Here is a 16,476-nt window from a genome sequence, read left to right as displayed (position 1 = left end):
TTCTCAAAGCATTTCACCGAGCAATTATACCAACACAAAGACTCATCTCGGGTCACATCGGTAAAAGCAGTCCCAGAGATACGACAGTGATCATTTACTTCTTCCACCCATTCAGCCCGATGGATAACAAGGCTCGGTTGGACAAAGGCAAACGTTTCATAGGTGAGAGTTTTATTCAGTACCATTGTAAACCAACCATGAGCAAAAACATACCACAGACAAGAGAGTATAACCACGATGCCATTTCTCTCAATCGCATTGGATCGTGGCTCGATTCACGACCAGGGATTCTTTATTAGCGCTCATCTGTAAGAGTAACAACGTTTTCATCGTTCACTTCAACATTTTCTCCTTCTTCTGATTGTTGACAAGGTTCAAGCAGAGTCAAGCACATACTAGAAACCAAAAACAAAAGATACACAATTTTTTGTGGAAGCCGTCAACTTCTTAGCAGGAAGAAGACGGACACAGGCATCACCAACCTGTGCCACACAGCCGTTCACAGCTTTCAAGTTAACTTAAAAAAAAAACTTTGCCAAATGAAGAAGAGCAACATTCCATTCTTCTCTTATAAAGATTTCGTGTCTGCTAAACATGCTCAAAGTTCCGAATACAACTAAACCCAGATTTTTTTTTCGAAGTCGTCTACTCTGACTTTAACACTGTGCAACAATGCTATAGTCCATTCCACTAGATTTCATCAGATTGTTATCACAGAGACAGCAGTAGATCCTTTAAACTTGAGGGAAGGAAACGGAGCGACAGCCAACAGCATCGAAATATTGACAAAGGCTTTTAAAGAGACAATACCATTCAGACAGTCTTTTTATAGAGACAGTGAAAACAAAATAATTTGTACGATGGAATAATGTGTCTCACTCCTGATTTTTTCTCATTTCCCCCTTTTGTGTTCCAAGTGGTTTAATTTGCGTTACACGCGACCATGAGACTCCCAATGACCCAATGTTGACAGCATCTTCAGACAGAAAATCTTCCCACAAACTTTGATCAGCGTCAACACTTTTTAAAGAAAAATAGGCATTTTACAGAAGGCATCAAAGTGCATTGTGTGTCGCTCGAATGGCTTGTTAGATTAAAGAATGATCGGCTGCCCGCTGCTCGATTAGCATTTATGGTGGCGAAAAAGCTAATGTTGATCAGGAACAAGCATTGGGCTCAGTGGTGGGACATTCGTTGGGACCAGAACGATGAGCACCAAGAAAGCAATGTTCCCTGAACGGGAATCGAACCCGGGCCGTGGCGGTGAGAGCGCCGAATCCGAACCACTAGACCACCAGGGAAGCTACGGCTGATGCATGCGAGAGAGGAGTCCAACCTTTTCTTTCCTAATTGTCCCTTTGAAATTCAGGTCTCTTTCGATCCAAAAAAAAGCTGCTGGCCCAAAATGGCATTTTCTTTTAGTACATCGGAACATGGAACATTCACGGCACAGCGGGAGGCCATTCGGCCCATCGTGTATGTGACGGTCATCGAACAACATAAAACACTGGTTCAGACAATGACAGCACCAAGTTCGGGTAGGCATGCACACAAAATGGATGAAAGATGATGGACTTTGGGAGACGATGGGTTTTGCAGATGCCAGGATAAATAAACTGAAAGAGCTCATCAGCCTGCTTCTTTCAGATACTGAATGTCTTTGTGCTCAAGAGATGTTCTCACTGCCCATTATCTCCAGTCGCACACTCCTTCCAATCTTGCACACCTCCCTTCGCTTTGAAACCTTGCATTTTTTTACACTGGGCCTCATTTTGAAGAAAGCGGTGCTGTGATCAGCTGGTGTTGTTAAGGAGATGTAGTGGCAGAAGAGACATAAAAGACTTATTTAACAGAGACTGTTCTGACACTGTGAGCTATAGTTAAAGGTTGGCGACAATTAGAGTGTCAGGCAGCAGATCTTTTCCAAATCTGTTAGAAATGGCAACAAAAACCTTCCCACAAACTTTGATCAGCGTCACGACTCTTTAAAAATAAATACTGGCATTTTACAAAAGGCAAGAAAGTACATTGTGTGTCACTCTAATGGGTTGTGAGATAAAGGAATGATGGGCAGCCCCTTGTTGCAACCACAGCAGTGTAAAACTGATAGCGATCAGGAGCAATCACTGGCATCAGAACGAACAGCACTTCACAAGTAACGTTCCCTGACCGGAAATCAAACCCAGGCCGCGGCGGTGAAAGCGCCGAATCCTAACCACTAGACCACCAGGGAAGCACATGGCACGATCTTGCAGGCCATCAGTCCAAGCCTCTTTTTCCTATTTGTCTCTGCAATTCACGTCCCTTTCTCCCCAAACAAGCTGCTCGGCCAAAATGGCATTTTCTTTTCGTACATAGAAACACAGAACATTCAGGGCACAGAAGGAGGCCATTCGGCCCATCGTGTCTGCGACGGTCATCGAAGAACATGAAACACTTGTTCAGACAATGACAGCACCAAGTTCGGGTCGGCATGCACTCGAAATGGATGAAAGATGTTGGGCATTGAGGGACGATGGGTTTTGCTGATGCCAGGAGAAATAAACTCAAAGATCTCATCTCCCTCCTTTCAGGTACTGATAATGTTCAAGAGATGTTCTCACTGCCTCAGGCCCATTATCTCCAGTCGCACACTCCTTCCAATCTTGCACATCTTCCTTAGCTTTGAAAACGCTCATTTTTTACACTGGAATTCAATTTGAAGAAAGAGGTGCTGTGATTAGTTGGTGTTGTTAAGGAGATGTCGTGCCAGGAGAGACATAAATGGCTAATGAGAACAGTTACTGTTCTGACACTGTGAGCTACAGTTAAAGGTTGGCGACAATTAAAGTGACAAGCAACAGGTCTTTTCCGAATCTTGGGAGAAATGGCAACAAAAATCTTCCCACAAACTTTGATCAGCGTCAACACATTTTAAAGAAATGTAGGCATTTTACAGAAGGCATGAAAGTGCATTGTATGTCGCTCTAATGGCTTGTTAGATTAAAGAATGATCGGCTGCCCGCTGCTCGATTAGCATTTATGTTGGCGAAAAAGCTAATGTTGATCAGGAGCAAGCATTGGGCTCAGTGATGGGACATTCGTTGGCATCAGAACAACGAGCACCAAGAAAGCAATCTTCACTGACCGGGAATAGAACCCGGGCCGCGGCGGTGAGAGCGCCGAATCCTAACCACGAGACCACCAGGGAAGCTACGGCTGATGCATGCGAGAGAGGAGTCCAACCTTTTCTTTCCTAATTGTCCCTTTGAAATTCAGGTCTCTTTCGATCCAAAAAAAAGCTGCTCGCCCAAAATGGCATTTTCTTTTAGCACATTGGAACATAGAACATTCACGGCACAGTGGGAGGCCATTCGGCCCATCGTGTTTGTGACGGTCATCGAACAACATAAAACACTGGTTCAGACAATGACAGCACCAAGTTCGGGTAGGCATGCACACAAAATGGATGAAAGATGATGGACTTTGAGAGACGATGGGTTTTGCAGATGCCAGGATAAATAAACTGAAAGAGCTCATCAGCCTGCTTCTTTCAGATACTGAATGTCTTTATGCTCAAGAGATGTTCTCACTGCCTCAGGCCCATTATATCCAGTCGCACACTCCTTCCAATCTTGCACACCTCCTTTCGCTTTGAAACCGTGCATTTTTTTTTACACTGGGCCTCATTTTGAAGAAAGCGGTGCTGTGATCAGCTGGTGTTGTTAAGGAGATGTAGTGGCAGAAGAGACATAAAAGTCTAAAAAAACAGTGACTGTGCTGACACTGTGAGCTATAGTTAAAGGTTGGCGACAATTAGAGTGTCAGGCAGCAGATCTTTTCCAAATCTGTTAGAAATGGCAACAAAAACCTTCCCACAAACTTTGATCAGCGTCACGACTCTTTAAAAATAAATACTGGCATTTTACAGAAGGCAAGAAAGTACATTGTGTGTCACTCGAATGGGTTGTGAGATAAAGGAATGATGGGCAGCCCCTTGTTGCAAACACAGCAGTGTAAAACTGATAGCGATCAGGAGCAATCACTGGCATCAGAACAAACAGCACTTTGCAAATAACGTTCCCTGACCGGGAATCGAACCCGGGCCGCGGCGGTGAAAGCGCCGAATCCTAACCACTGGACCACCAGGGAAGCACATGGCACGATTTTGCAGGCCATCAGTCCAAGCCTTTTTTCCTATTTGTCTCTGCATTTCACGTCCCCTTCTCCCCAAACAAGCTGCTCGGCCAAAATGGCATTTTCTTTTCGTACATAGAAACACAGAACATTCAGGGCACAGAAGGAGGCCATTCGGCCCATCGTGTCTGCGACGGTCATCGAAGAACATGAAACACTTGTTCAGACAATGACAGCACCAAGTTCGGGTCGGCATGCACTCGAAATGGATGAAAGATGTTGGGCATTGAGGGACGATGGGTTTTGCTGATGCCAGGAGAAATAAACTCAAAGATCTCATCTCCCTCCTTTCAGGTACTGATAATGTTCAAGAGATGTTCTCACTGCCTCAGGCCCATTATCTCCAGTCGCACACTCCTTCCAATCTTGCACATCTTCCTTAGCTTTGAAAACGCTCATTTTTTACACTGGAATTCAATTTGAAGAAAGAGGTGCTGTGATTAGTTGGTGTTGTTAAGGAGATGTCGTGCCAGGAGAGACATAAATGGCTAATGAGAACAGTTACTGTTCTGACACTGTGAGCTACAGATAAAGGTTGGCGACAATTAAAGTGACAAGCAACAGGTCTTTTCCGAATCTTGGGAGAAATGGCAAAAAAAATCTTCCCACAAACTTTGATCAGCGTCAACACATTTTAAAGAAATGTAGGCATTTTACAGAAGGCATGAAAGTGCATTGTATGTCGCTCGAATGGCTTGTTAGATTAAAGAATGATCGGCTGCCCGCTGCTCGATTAGCATTTATGTTGGCGAAAAAGCTAATGTTGATCAGGAGCAAGCATTGGGCTCAGTGATGGGACATTCGTTGGCACCAGAACGACGAGCACCAAGAAAGCAATCTTCCCTGACCGGGAATCGAACCCGGGCCGCGGCGGTGAGAGCGCCGAATCCTAACCACGAGACCACCAGGGAAGCTACGGCTGATGCATGCGAGAGAGGAGTCCAACCTTTTCTTTCCTAATTGTCCCTTTGAAATTCAGGTCTCTTTCGATCCAAAAAAAAGCTGCTCGCCCAAAATGGCATTTTCTTTTAGCACATTGGAACATAGAACATTCACGGCACAGTGGGAGGCCATTCGGCCCATCGTGTTTGTGACGGTCATCGAACAACATAAAACACTGGTTCAGACAATGACAGCACCAAGTTCGGGTAGGCATGCACACAAAATGGATGAAAGATGATGGACTTTGAGAGACGATGGGTTTTGCAGATGCCAGGATAAATAAACTGAAAGAGCTCATCAGCCTGCTTCTTTCAGATACTGAATGTCTTTATGCTCAAGAGATGTTCTCACTGCCTCAGGCCCATTATATCCAGTCGCACACTCCTTCCAATCTTGCACACCTCCCTTCGCTTTGAAACCGTGCATTTTTTTTTACACTGGGCCTCATTTTGAACAAAGCGGTGCTGTGATCAGCTGGTGTTGTTAAGGAGATGTAGTGGCAGAAGAGACATAAAAGTCTAAAAAAACAGAGACTGTTCTGACACTCTGAGCTATAGTTAAAGGTTGGCGACAATTAGAGTGTCAGGCAGCAGATCTTTTCCAAATCTGTTAGAAATGGCAACAAAAACCTTCCCACAAACTTTGATCAGCGTCACGACTCTTTAAAAATAAATACTGGCATTTTACAAAAGGCAAGAAAGTACATTGTGTGTCACTCGAATGGGTTGTGAGATAAAGGAATGATGGGCAGCCCCTTGTTGCAACCACAGCAGTGTAAAACTGATAGCGATCAGGAGCAATCACTGGCATCAGAACGAACAGCACTTCACAAGTAACGTTCCCTGACCGGAAATCAAACCCGGGCCGCGGCGGTGAAAGCGCCGAATCCTAACCACTAGACCACCAGGGAAGCACATGGCACGATCTTGCAGGTCATCAGTCCAAGCCTCTTTTTCCTATTTGTCTCTGCAATTCACGTCCCTTTCTCCCCAAACAAGCTGCTCGGCCAAAATGGCATTTTCTTTTCGTACATAGAAACACAGAACATTCAGGGCACAGAAGGAGGCCATTCGGCCCATCGTGTCTGCGACGGTCATCGAAGAACATGAAACACTTGTTCAGACAATGACAGCACCAAGTTCGGGTCGGTATGCACTCGAAATGGATGAAAGATGTTGGGCATTGAGGGACGATGGGTTTTGCTGATGCCAGGAGAAATAAACTCAAAGATCTCATCTCCCTCCTTTCAGGTACTGATAATGTTCAAGAAATGTTCTCACTGCCTCAGGCCCATTATCTCCAGTCGCACACTCCTTCCAATCTTGCACATCTTCCTTAGCTTTGAAAACGCTCATTTTTTACACTGGAATTAAATTTGAAGAAAGAGGTGCTGTGATTAGTTGGTGTTGTTAAGGAGATGTCGTGCGAGGAGAGACATAAATGGCTAATGAGAACAGTTACTGTTCTGACACTGTGAGCTACAGTTAAAGGTTGGCGACAATTAAAGTGACAAGCAACAGGTCTTTTCCGAATCTTGGGAGAAATGGCAACAAAAATCTTCCCACAAACTTTGATCAGCGTCAACACATTTTAAAGAAATGTAGGCATTTTACAGAAGGCATGAAAGTGCATTGTATGTCGCTCTAATGGCTTGTTAGATTAAAGAATGATCGGCTGCCCGCTGCTCGATTAGCATTTATGTTGGCGAAAAAGCTGATGTTGATCAGGAGCAAGCATTGGGCTCAGTGATGGGACATTCGTTGGCATCAGAACAACGAGCACCAAGAAAGCAATCTTCCCTGACCGGGAATAGAACCCGGGCCGCGGCGGTGAGAGCGCCGAATCCTAACCACGAGACCACCAGGGAAGCTACGGCTGATGCATGCGAGAGAGGAGTCCAACCTTTTCTTTCCTAATTGTCCCTTTGAAATTCAGGTCTCTTTCGATCCAAAAAAAAGCTGCTCGCCCAAAATGGCATTTTCTTTTAGCACATTGGAACATAGAACATTCACGGCACAGTGGGAGGCCATTCGGCCCATCGTGTTTGTGACGGTCATCGAACAACATAAAACACTGGTTCAGACAATGACAGCACCAAGTTCGGGTAGGCATGCACACAAAATGGATGAAAGATGATGGACTTTGAGAGACGATGGGTTTTGCAGATGCCAGGATAAATAAACTGAAAGAGCTCATCAGCCTGCTTCTTTCAGATACTGAATGTCTTTATGCTCAAGAGATGTTCTCACTGCCTCAGGCCCATTATATCCAGTCGCACACTCCTTCCAATCTTGCACACCTCCTTTCGCTTTGAAACCGTGCATTTTTTTTTACACTGGGCCTCATTTTGAAGAAAGCGGTGCTGTGATCAGCTGGTGTTGTTAAGGAGATGTAGTGGCAGAAGAGACATAAAAGTCTAAAAAAACAGTGACTGTGCTGACACTGTGAGCTATAGTTAAAGGTTGGCGACAATTAGAGTGTCAGGCAGCAGATCTTTTCCAAATCTGTTAGAAATGGCAACAAAAACCTTCCCACAAACTTTGATCAGCGTCACGACTCTTTAAAAATAAATACTGGCATTTTACAGAAGGCAAGAAAGTACATTGTGTGTCACTCTAATGGGTTGTGAGATAAAGGAATGATGGGCAGCCCCTTGTTGCAACCACAGCAGTGTAAAACTGATAGCGATCAGGAGCAATCACTGGCATCAGAACAAACAGCACTTTGCAAATAACGTTTCCTGACCGGGAATCGAACCCAGGCCGCGGCGGTGAAAGCGCCGAATCCTAACCACTGGACCACCAGGGAAGCACATGGCACGATTTTGCAGGCCATCAGTCCAAGCCTTTTTTCCTATTTGTCTCTGCATTTCACGTCCCCTTCTCCCCAAACAAGCTGCTCGGCCAAAATGGCATTTTCTTTTCGTACATAGAAACACAGAACATTCAGGGCACAGAAGGAGGCCATTCGGCCCATCGTGTCTGCGACGGTCATCGAAGAACATGAAACACTTGTTCAGACAATGACAGCACCAAGTTCGGGTCGGCATGCACTCGAAATGGATGAAAGATGTTGGGCATTGAGGGACGATGGGTTTTGCTGATGCCAGGAGAAATAAACTCAAAGATCTCATCTCCCTCCTTTCAGGTACTGATAATGTTCAAGAGATGTTCTCACTGCCTCAGGCCCATTATCTCCAGTCGCACACTCCTTCCAATCTTGCACATCTTCCTTAGCTTTGAAAACGCTCATTTTTTACACTGGAATTCAATTTGAAGAAAGAGGTGCTGTGATTAGTTGGTGTTGTTAAGGAGATGTCGTGCCAGGAGAGACATAAATGGCTAATGAGAACAGTTACTGTTCTGACACTGTGAGCTACAGATAAAGGTTGGCGACAATTAAAGTGACAAGCAACAGGTCTTTTCCGAATCTTGGGAGAAATGGCAAAAAAAATCTTCCCACAAACTTTGATCAGCGTCAACACATTTTAAAGAAATGTAGGCATTTTACAGAAGGCATGAAAGTGCATTGTATGTCGCTCGAATGGCTTGTTAGATTAAAGAATGATCGGCTGCCCGCTGCTCGATTAGCATTTATGTTGGCGAAAAAGCTAATGTTGATCAGGAGCAAGCATTGGGCTCAGTGATGGGACATTCGTTGGCACCAGAACGACGAGCACCAAGAAAGCAATCGTCCCTGACCGGGAATAGAACCCGGGCCGCGGCGGTGAGAGCACCGAATCCTAACCACTAGACCACCAGGGAAGCTACGGCTGATGCATGCGAGAGAGGAGTCCAACCTTTTCTTTCCTAATTGTCCCTTTGAAATTCAGGTCTCTTTCGATCCAAAAAAAAGCTGCTCGCCCAAAATGGCATTTTCTTTTAGCACATTGGAACATAGAACATTCACGGCACAGTGGGAGGCCATTCGGCCCATCGTGTTTGTGACGGTCATCGAACAACATAAAACACTGGTTCAGACAATGACAGCACCAAGTTCGGGTAGGCATGCACACAAAATGGATGAAAGATGATGGACTTTGAGAGACGATGGGTTTTGCAGATGCCAGGATAAATAAACTGAAAGAGCTCATCAGCCTGCTTCTTTCAGATACTGAATGTCTTTATGCTCAAGAGATGTTCTCACTGCCTCAGGCCCATTATATCCAGTCGCACACTCCTTCCAATCTTGCACACCTCCCTTCGCTTTGAAACCGTGCATTTTTTTTTTACACTGGGCCTCATTTTGAAGAAAGCGGTGCTGTGATCAGTTGGTGTTGTTAAGGAGATGTAGTGGCAGAAGAGACATAAAAGTCTAAAAAAACAGTGACTGTGCTGACACTGTGAGCTATAGTTAAAGGTTGGCGACAATTAGAGTGTCAGGCAGCAGATCTTTTCCAAATCTGTTAGAAATGGCAACAAAAACCTTCCCACAAACTTTGATCAGCGTCACGACTCTTTAAAAATAAATACTGGCATTTTACAGAAGGCAAGAAAGTACATTGTGTGTCACTCTAATGGGTTGTGAGATAAAGGAATGATGGGCAGCCCCTTGTTGCAACCACAGCAGTGTAAAACTGATAGCGATCAGGAGCAATCACTGGCATCAGAACGAACAGCACTTTGCAAATAACGTTCCCTGACCGGGAATCGAACCCGGGCCGCGGCGGTGAAAGCGCCGAATCCTAACCACTAGACCACCAGGGAAGCACATGGCACGATCTTGCAGGCCATCAGTCCAAGCCTCTTTTTCCTATTTGTCTCTGCATTTCACGTCCCTTTCTCCCCAAACAAGCTGCTCGGCCAAAATGGCATTTTCTTTTCGTACATAGAAACACAGAACATTCAGGGCACAGAAGGAGGCCATTCGGCCCATCGTGTCTGCGACGGTCATCGAAGAACATGAAACACTTGTTCAGACAATGACAGCACCAAGTTCGGGTCGGCATGCACTCGAAATGGATGAAAGATGTTGGGCATTGAGGGACGATGGGTTTTGCTGATGCCAGGAGAAATAAACTCAAAGATCTCATCTCCCTCCTTTCAGGTACTGATAATGTTCAAGAGATGTTCTCACTGCCTCAGGCCCATTATCTCCAGTCGCACACTCCTTCCAATCTTGCACATCTTCCTTAGCTTTGAAAACGCTCATTTTTTACACTGGAATTCAATTTGAAGAAAGAGGTGCTGTGATTAGTTGGTGTTGTTAAGGAGATGTCGTGCCAGGAGAGACATAAATGGCTAATGAGAACAGTTACTGTTCTGACACTGTGAGCTACAGTTAAAGGTTGGCGACAATTAAAGTGACAAGCAACAGGTCTTTTCCGAATCTTGGGAGAAAAGGCAACAAAAATCTTCCCACAAACTTTGATCAGCGTCAACACATTTTAAAGAAATGTAGGCATTTTACAGAAGGCATGAAAGTGCATTGTATGTCGCTCTAATGGCTTGTTAGATTAAAGAATGATCGGCTGCCTGCTGCTCGATTAGCATTTATGTTGGCGAAAAAGCTAATGTTGATCAGGAGCAAGCATTGGGCTCAGTGATGGGACATTCGTTGGCACCAGAACGACGAGCACCAAGAAAGCAATCTTCCCTGACCGGGAATCGAACCCGGGCCGCGGCGGTGAGAGCGCCGAATCCTAACCACTAGACCACCAGGGAAGCTACGGCTGATGCATGCGAGAGAGGAGTCCAACCTTTTCTTTCCTAATTGTCCCTTTGAAATTCAGGTCTCTTTCAATCCAAAAAAAAGCTGCTCGCCCAAAATGGCATTTTCTTTTAGCACATTGGAACATAGAACATTCACGGCACAGTGGGAGGCCATTCGGCCCATCGTGTTTGTGACGGTCATCGAACAACATAAAACACTGGTTCAGACAATGACAGCACCAAGTTCGGGGAGGCATGCACACAAAATGGATGAAAGATGATGGACTTTGAGAGACGATGGGTTTTGCAGATGCCAGGATAAATAAACTGAAAGAGCTCATCAGCCTGCTTCTTTCAGATACTGAATGTCTTTATGCTCAAGAGATGTTCTCACTGCCTCAGGCCCATTATATCCAGTCGCACACTCCTTCCAATCTTGCACACCTCCCTTCGCTTTGAAACCGTGCATTTTTTTTTACACTGGGCCTCATTTTGAAGAAAGCGGTGCTGTGATCAGCTGGTGTTGTTAAGGAGATGTAGTGGCAGAAGAGACATAAAAGTCTAAAAAAACAGTGACTGTGCTGACACTGTGAGCTATAGTTAAAGGTTGGCGACAATTAGAGTGTCAGGCAGCAGATCTTTTCCAAATCTGTTAGAAATGGCAACAAAAACCTTCCCACAAACTTTGATCAGCGTCACGACTCTTTAAAAATAAATACTGGCATTTTACAGAAGGCAAGAAAGTGCATTGTGTGTCACTCCAATGGGTTGTGAGATAAAGGAATGATGGGCAGCCCCTTGTTGCAACCACAGCAGTGTAAAACTGATAGCGATCAGGAGCAATCACTGGCATCAGAACGAACAACACTTTGCAAGTGACGTTCCCTGACCGGGAATCGAACTCGGGCCGCGGCGGTGAGAACGCCGAATCCTAACCACTAGACCACCAGGGAAGCTACGGCTGATGCATGCGAGAGAGGAGTCCAACCTTTTCTTTCCTAATTGTCCCTTTGAAATTCAGGTCTCTTTCGATCCAAAAAAAAGCTGCTCGCCCAAAATGGCATTTTCTTTTAGCACATTGGAACATAGAACATTCACGGCACAGTGGGAGGCCATTCGGCCCATCGTGTTTGTGACGGTCATCGAACAACATAAAACACTGGTTCAGACAATGACAGCACCAAGTTCGGGTAGGCATGCACACAAAATGGATGAAAGATGATGGACTTTGAGAGACGATGGGTTTTGCAGATGCCAGGATAAATAAACTGAAAGAGCTCATAAGCCTGCTTCTTTCAGATACTGAATGTCTTTATGCTCAAGAGATGTTCTCACTGCCTCAGGCCCATTATATCCAGTCGCACACTCATTCCAAGCTTGCACACCTCCCTTCGCTTTGAAACCGTGCATTTTTTTTTACACTGGGCCTCATTTTGAAGAAAGCGGTGCTGTGATCAGCTGGTGTTGTTAAGGAGATGTAGTGGCAGAAGAGACATAAAAGTCTAAAAAACAGTGACTGTGCTGACACTGTGAGCTATAGTTAAAGGTTGGCGACAATTAGAGTGTCAGGCAGCAGATCTTTTCCAAATCTGTTAGAAATGGCAACAAAAACCTTCCCACAAACTTTGATCAGCGTCACGACTCTTTAAAAATAAATACTGGCATTTTACAGAAGGCAAGAAAGTACATTGTGTGTCACTCTAATGGGTTGTGAGATAAAGGAATGATGGGCTGCCCCTTGTTGCAACCACAGCAGTGTAAAACTGACAGCGATCAGGAGCAATCACTGGCATCAGAACGAACAGCACTTTGCAAATAACGTTCCCTGACCGGGAATCGAACCCGGGCCGCGGCGGTGAAAGCGCCGAATCCTAACCACTAGACCACCAGGGAAGCACATGGCACGATCTTGCAGGCCATCAGTCCAAGCCTCTTTTTCCTATTTGTCTCTTCATTTCACGTCCCTTTCTCCCCAAACAAGCTGCTCGGCCAAAATGGCATTTTCTTTTCGTACATAGAAACACAGAACATTCAGGGCACAGAAGGAGGCCATTCGGCCCATCGTGTCTGCGACGGTCATCGAAGAACATGAAACACTTGTTCAGACAATGACAGCACCAAGTTCGGGTCGGCATGCACTCGAAATGGATGAAAGATGTTGGGCATTGAGGGACGATGGGTTTTGCTGATGCCAGGAGAAATAAACTCAAAGATCTCATCTCCCTCCTTTCAGGTACTGATAATGTTCAAGAGATGTTCTCACTGCCTCAGGCCCATTATCTCCAGTCGCACACTCCTTCCAATCTTGCACATCTTCCTTAGCTTTGAAAACGCTCATTTTTTACACTGGAATTCAATTTGAAGAAACAGTTGCTGTGATTAGTTGGTGTTGTTAAGGAGATGTCGTGCCAGGAGAGACATAAATGGCTAATGAGAACAGTTACTGTTCTGACACTGTGAGCTACAGTTAAAGGTTGGCGACAATTAAAGTGACAAGCAACAGGTCTTTTCCGAATCTTGGGAGAAATGGCAACAAAAATCTTCCCACAAACTTTGATCAGCGTCAACACATTTTAAAGAAATGTAGGCATTTTACAGAAGGCATGAAAGTGCATTGTATGTCGCTCTAATGGCTTGTTAGATTAAAGAATGATCGGCTGCCCGCTGCTCGATTCGCATTTATGTTGGCGAAAAAGCTAATGTTGATCAGGAGCAAGCATTGGGCTCAGTGATGGGACATTCATTGGCACCAGAACAACGAGCACCAAGAAAGCAATCTTCCCTGACCGGGAATCGAACCCGGGCCGCGGCGGTGAGAGCGCCGAATCCTAACCACTAGACCACCAGGGAAGCTACGGCTGATGCATGCGAGAGAGGAGTCCAAACTTTTCTTTCCTAATTGTCCCTTTGAAATTCAGGTCTCTTTCGATCCAAAAAAAAGCTGCTCGCCCAAAATGGCATTTTCTTTTAGCACATTGGAACATAGAACATTCACGGCACAGTGGGAGGCCATTCGGCCCATCGTGTTTGTGACGGTCATCGAACAACATAAAACACTGGTTCAGACAATGACAGCACCAAGTTCGGGTAGGCATGCACACAAAATGGATGAAAGATGATGGACTTTGAGAGACGATGGGTTTTGCAGATGCCAGGATAAATAAACTGAAAGAGCTCATCAGCCTGCTTCTTTCAGATACTGAATGTCTTTATGCTCAAGAGATGTTCTCACTGCCTCAGGCCCATTATATCCAGTCGCACACTCCTTCCAATCTTGCACACCTCCCTTCGCTTTGAAACCGTGCATTTTTTTTTACACTGGGCCTCATTTTGAAGAAAGCGGTGCTGTGATCAGCTGGTGTTGTTAAGGAGATGTAGTGGCAGAAGAGACATAAAAGTCTAAAAAACAGTGACTGTTCTGACACTGTGAGCTATAGTTAAAGGTTGGCGACAATTAGAGTGTCAGGCAGCAGATCTTTTCCAAATCTGTTAGAAATGGCAACAAAAACCTTCCCACAAACTTTGATCAGCATCACGACACTTTAAAAATAAATACTGGCATTTTACAGAAGGCAAGAAAGTACATTGTGTGTCACTCTAATGGGTTGTGAGATAAAGGAATGATGGGCAGCCCCTTGTTGCAACCACAGCAGTGTAAAACTGATAGCGATCAGGAGCAATCACTGGCATCAGAACGAACAGCACTTTGCAAATAACATTCCCTGACCGGGGATCGAACCCAGGCCGTGGCGGTGAAAGCGCCGAATCCTAACCACTAGACCACCAGGGAAGCACATGGCACGATCTTGCAGGCCATCAGTCCAAGCCTCTTTTTCCTATTTGTCTCTGCATTTCACGTCCCTTTCTCCCCAAACAAGCTGCTCGGCCAAAATGGCATTTTCTTTTCGTACATAGAAACACAGAACATTCAGGGCACAGAAGGAGGCCATTCGGCCCATCGTGTCTCCGACGGTCATCGAAGAACATGAAACACTTGTTCAGACAATGACAGCACCAAGTTCGGGTCGGCATGCACTCGAAATGGATGAAAGATGTTGGGCATTGAGGGACGATGGGTTTTGCTGATGCCAGGAGAAATAAACTCAAAGATCTCATCTCCCTCCTTTCAGGTACTGATAATGTTCAAGAGATGTTCTCACTGCCTCAGGCCCATTATCTCCAGTCGCACACTCCTTCCAATCTTGCACATCTTCCTTAGCTTTGAAAACGCTCATTTTTTACACTGGAATTCAATTTGAAGAAAGAGGTGCTGTGATTAGTTGCTGTTGTTAAGGAGATGTCGTGCCAGGAGAGACATAAATGGCTAATGAGAACAGTTACTGTTCTGACACTGTGAGCTACAGTTAAAGGTTGGCGACAATTAAAGTGACAAGCAACAGGTCTTTTCCGAATCTTGGGAGAAATGGCAACAAAAATCTTCCCACAAACTTTGATCAGCGTCAACACATTTTAAAGAAATGTAGGCATTTTACAGAAGGCATGAAAGTGCATTGTATGTCGCTCTAATGGCTTGTTAGATTAAAGAATGATCGGCTGCCCGCTGCTCGATTAGCATTTATGTTGGCGAAAAAGCTAATGTTGATCAGGAGCAAGCATTGGGCTCAGTGATGGGACATTCGTTGGCACCAGAACGACGAGCACCAAGAAAGCAATCTTCCCTGACCAGGAATCGAACCCGGGCCGCGGCGGTGAGAGCGCCGAATCCTAACCACTAGACCACCAGGGAAGCTACGGCTGACGCATGCGAGAGAGGAGTCCAACCTTTTCTTTCCTAATTGTCCCTTTGAAATTCAGGTCTCTTTCGATCCAAAAAAAAGCTGCTCGCCCAAAATGGCATTTTCTTTTAGCGCATTGGAACATAGAACATTCACGGCACAGTGGGAGGCCATTCGGCCCATCGTGTTTGTGACGGTCATCGAACAACATAAAACACTGGTTCAGACAATGACAGCACCAAGTTCGGGTAGGCATGCACACAAAATGGATGAAAGATGATGGACTTTGAGAGACGATGGGTTTTGCAGATGCCAGGATAAATAAACTGAAAGAGCTCATCAGCCTGCTTCTTTCAGATACTGAATGTCTTTATGCTCAAGAGATGTTCTCACTGCCTCAGGCCCATTATATCCAGTCGCACACTCCTTCCAATCTTGCACACCTCCCTTCGCTTTGAAACCGTGCATTTTTTTTTACACTGGGCCTCATTTTGAAGAAAGCGGTGCTGTGATCAGCTGGTGTTGTTAAGGAGATGTAGTGGCAGAAGAGACATAAAAGTCTAAAAAAACAGTGACTGTGCTGACACTGTGAGCTATAGTTAAAGGTTGGCGACAATTAGAGTGTCAGGCAGCAGATCTTTTCCAAATCTGCTGGAAATGGCAACAAAAACCTTCCCACAAACTTTGATCAGCATCACGACTCTTTAAAAATAAATACTGGCATTTTACAGAAGGCAAGAAAGTACATTGTGTGTCACTCTAATGGGTTGTGAGATAAAGGAATGATGGGCAGCCCCTTGTTGCAACCACAGCAGTGTAAAACTGATAGCGATCAGGAGCAATCACTGGCATCAGAACAAACAGCACTTTGGAAATAACGCTCCCTGACCGGGAATCGAACCCGAGCCGCGGCGGTGAAAGCGCCGAATCCTAACCACTAGACCACCAGGGAAGCACATGGCACGATCTTG

General features: G+C 45.2%; 14 non-coding genes across 14 annotated transcripts; all 14 read right to left on the bottom strand.

Annotated features, from left to right (window-relative positions):
- Positions 1-2,161: 2,161 nt before the first annotated feature.
- On the bottom strand, positions 2,162-2,233 carry trnae-uuc (transfer RNA glutamic acid (anticodon UUC)). Its single transcript has one exon. It is a non-coding gene; the product is annotated as a tRNA-Glu (tRNA).
- Positions 2,234-4,059: 1,826 nt separating this feature from the next.
- On the bottom strand, positions 4,060-4,131 carry trnae-uuc (transfer RNA glutamic acid (anticodon UUC)). Its single transcript has one exon. It is a non-coding gene; the product is annotated as a tRNA-Glu (tRNA).
- An 884-nt stretch (positions 4,132-5,015) lies between these two features.
- On the bottom strand, positions 5,016-5,087 carry trnae-cuc (transfer RNA glutamic acid (anticodon CUC)). The gene has a single exon. It is a non-coding gene; the product is annotated as a tRNA-Glu (tRNA).
- Positions 5,088-5,956: 869 nt separating this feature from the next.
- trnae-uuc (transfer RNA glutamic acid (anticodon UUC)) lies at positions 5,957-6,028 on the bottom strand. Its single transcript has one exon. It is a non-coding gene; the product is annotated as a tRNA-Glu (tRNA).
- A 1,826-nt stretch (positions 6,029-7,854) lies between these two features.
- trnae-uuc (transfer RNA glutamic acid (anticodon UUC)) lies at positions 7,855-7,926 on the bottom strand. The gene has a single exon. It is a non-coding gene; the product is annotated as a tRNA-Glu (tRNA).
- Positions 7,927-8,810: 884 nt separating this feature from the next.
- Positions 8,811-8,882, bottom strand: trnae-cuc (transfer RNA glutamic acid (anticodon CUC)). The gene has a single exon. It is a non-coding gene; the product is annotated as a tRNA-Glu (tRNA).
- An 870-nt stretch (positions 8,883-9,752) lies between these two features.
- Positions 9,753-9,824, bottom strand: trnae-uuc (transfer RNA glutamic acid (anticodon UUC)). Its single transcript has one exon. It is a non-coding gene; the product is annotated as a tRNA-Glu (tRNA).
- Positions 9,825-10,709: 885 nt separating this feature from the next.
- On the bottom strand, positions 10,710-10,781 carry trnae-cuc (transfer RNA glutamic acid (anticodon CUC)). The gene has a single exon. It is a non-coding gene; the product is annotated as a tRNA-Glu (tRNA).
- Positions 10,782-11,650: 869 nt separating this feature from the next.
- On the bottom strand, positions 11,651-11,722 carry trnae-cuc (transfer RNA glutamic acid (anticodon CUC)). Its single transcript has one exon. It is a non-coding gene; the product is annotated as a tRNA-Glu (tRNA).
- Positions 11,723-12,590: 868 nt separating this feature from the next.
- On the bottom strand, positions 12,591-12,662 carry trnae-uuc (transfer RNA glutamic acid (anticodon UUC)). The gene has a single exon. It is a non-coding gene; the product is annotated as a tRNA-Glu (tRNA).
- Positions 12,663-13,547: 885 nt separating this feature from the next.
- trnae-cuc (transfer RNA glutamic acid (anticodon CUC)) lies at positions 13,548-13,619 on the bottom strand. The gene has a single exon. It is a non-coding gene; the product is annotated as a tRNA-Glu (tRNA).
- An 868-nt stretch (positions 13,620-14,487) lies between these two features.
- On the bottom strand, positions 14,488-14,559 carry trnae-uuc (transfer RNA glutamic acid (anticodon UUC)). Its single transcript has one exon. It is a non-coding gene; the product is annotated as a tRNA-Glu (tRNA).
- An 885-nt stretch (positions 14,560-15,444) lies between these two features.
- trnae-cuc (transfer RNA glutamic acid (anticodon CUC)) lies at positions 15,445-15,516 on the bottom strand. The gene has a single exon. It is a non-coding gene; the product is annotated as a tRNA-Glu (tRNA).
- An 869-nt stretch (positions 15,517-16,385) lies between these two features.
- Positions 16,386-16,457, bottom strand: trnae-uuc (transfer RNA glutamic acid (anticodon UUC)). Its single transcript has one exon. It is a non-coding gene; the product is annotated as a tRNA-Glu (tRNA).
- Between the last annotated feature and the right edge of the window lie 19 nt (positions 16,458-16,476).

Source organism: Heptranchias perlo, chromosome 2, assembly GCF_035084215.1.
Source record: "Heptranchias perlo isolate sHepPer1 chromosome 2, sHepPer1.hap1, whole genome shotgun sequence".
Taxonomy (NCBI): Eukaryota; Metazoa; Chordata; class Chondrichthyes; order Hexanchiformes; family Hexanchidae; genus Heptranchias; species Heptranchias perlo.
Note: the sequence above shows the minus strand (reverse complement) of the source record. Positions and strands in the feature narration are given on the sequence as shown.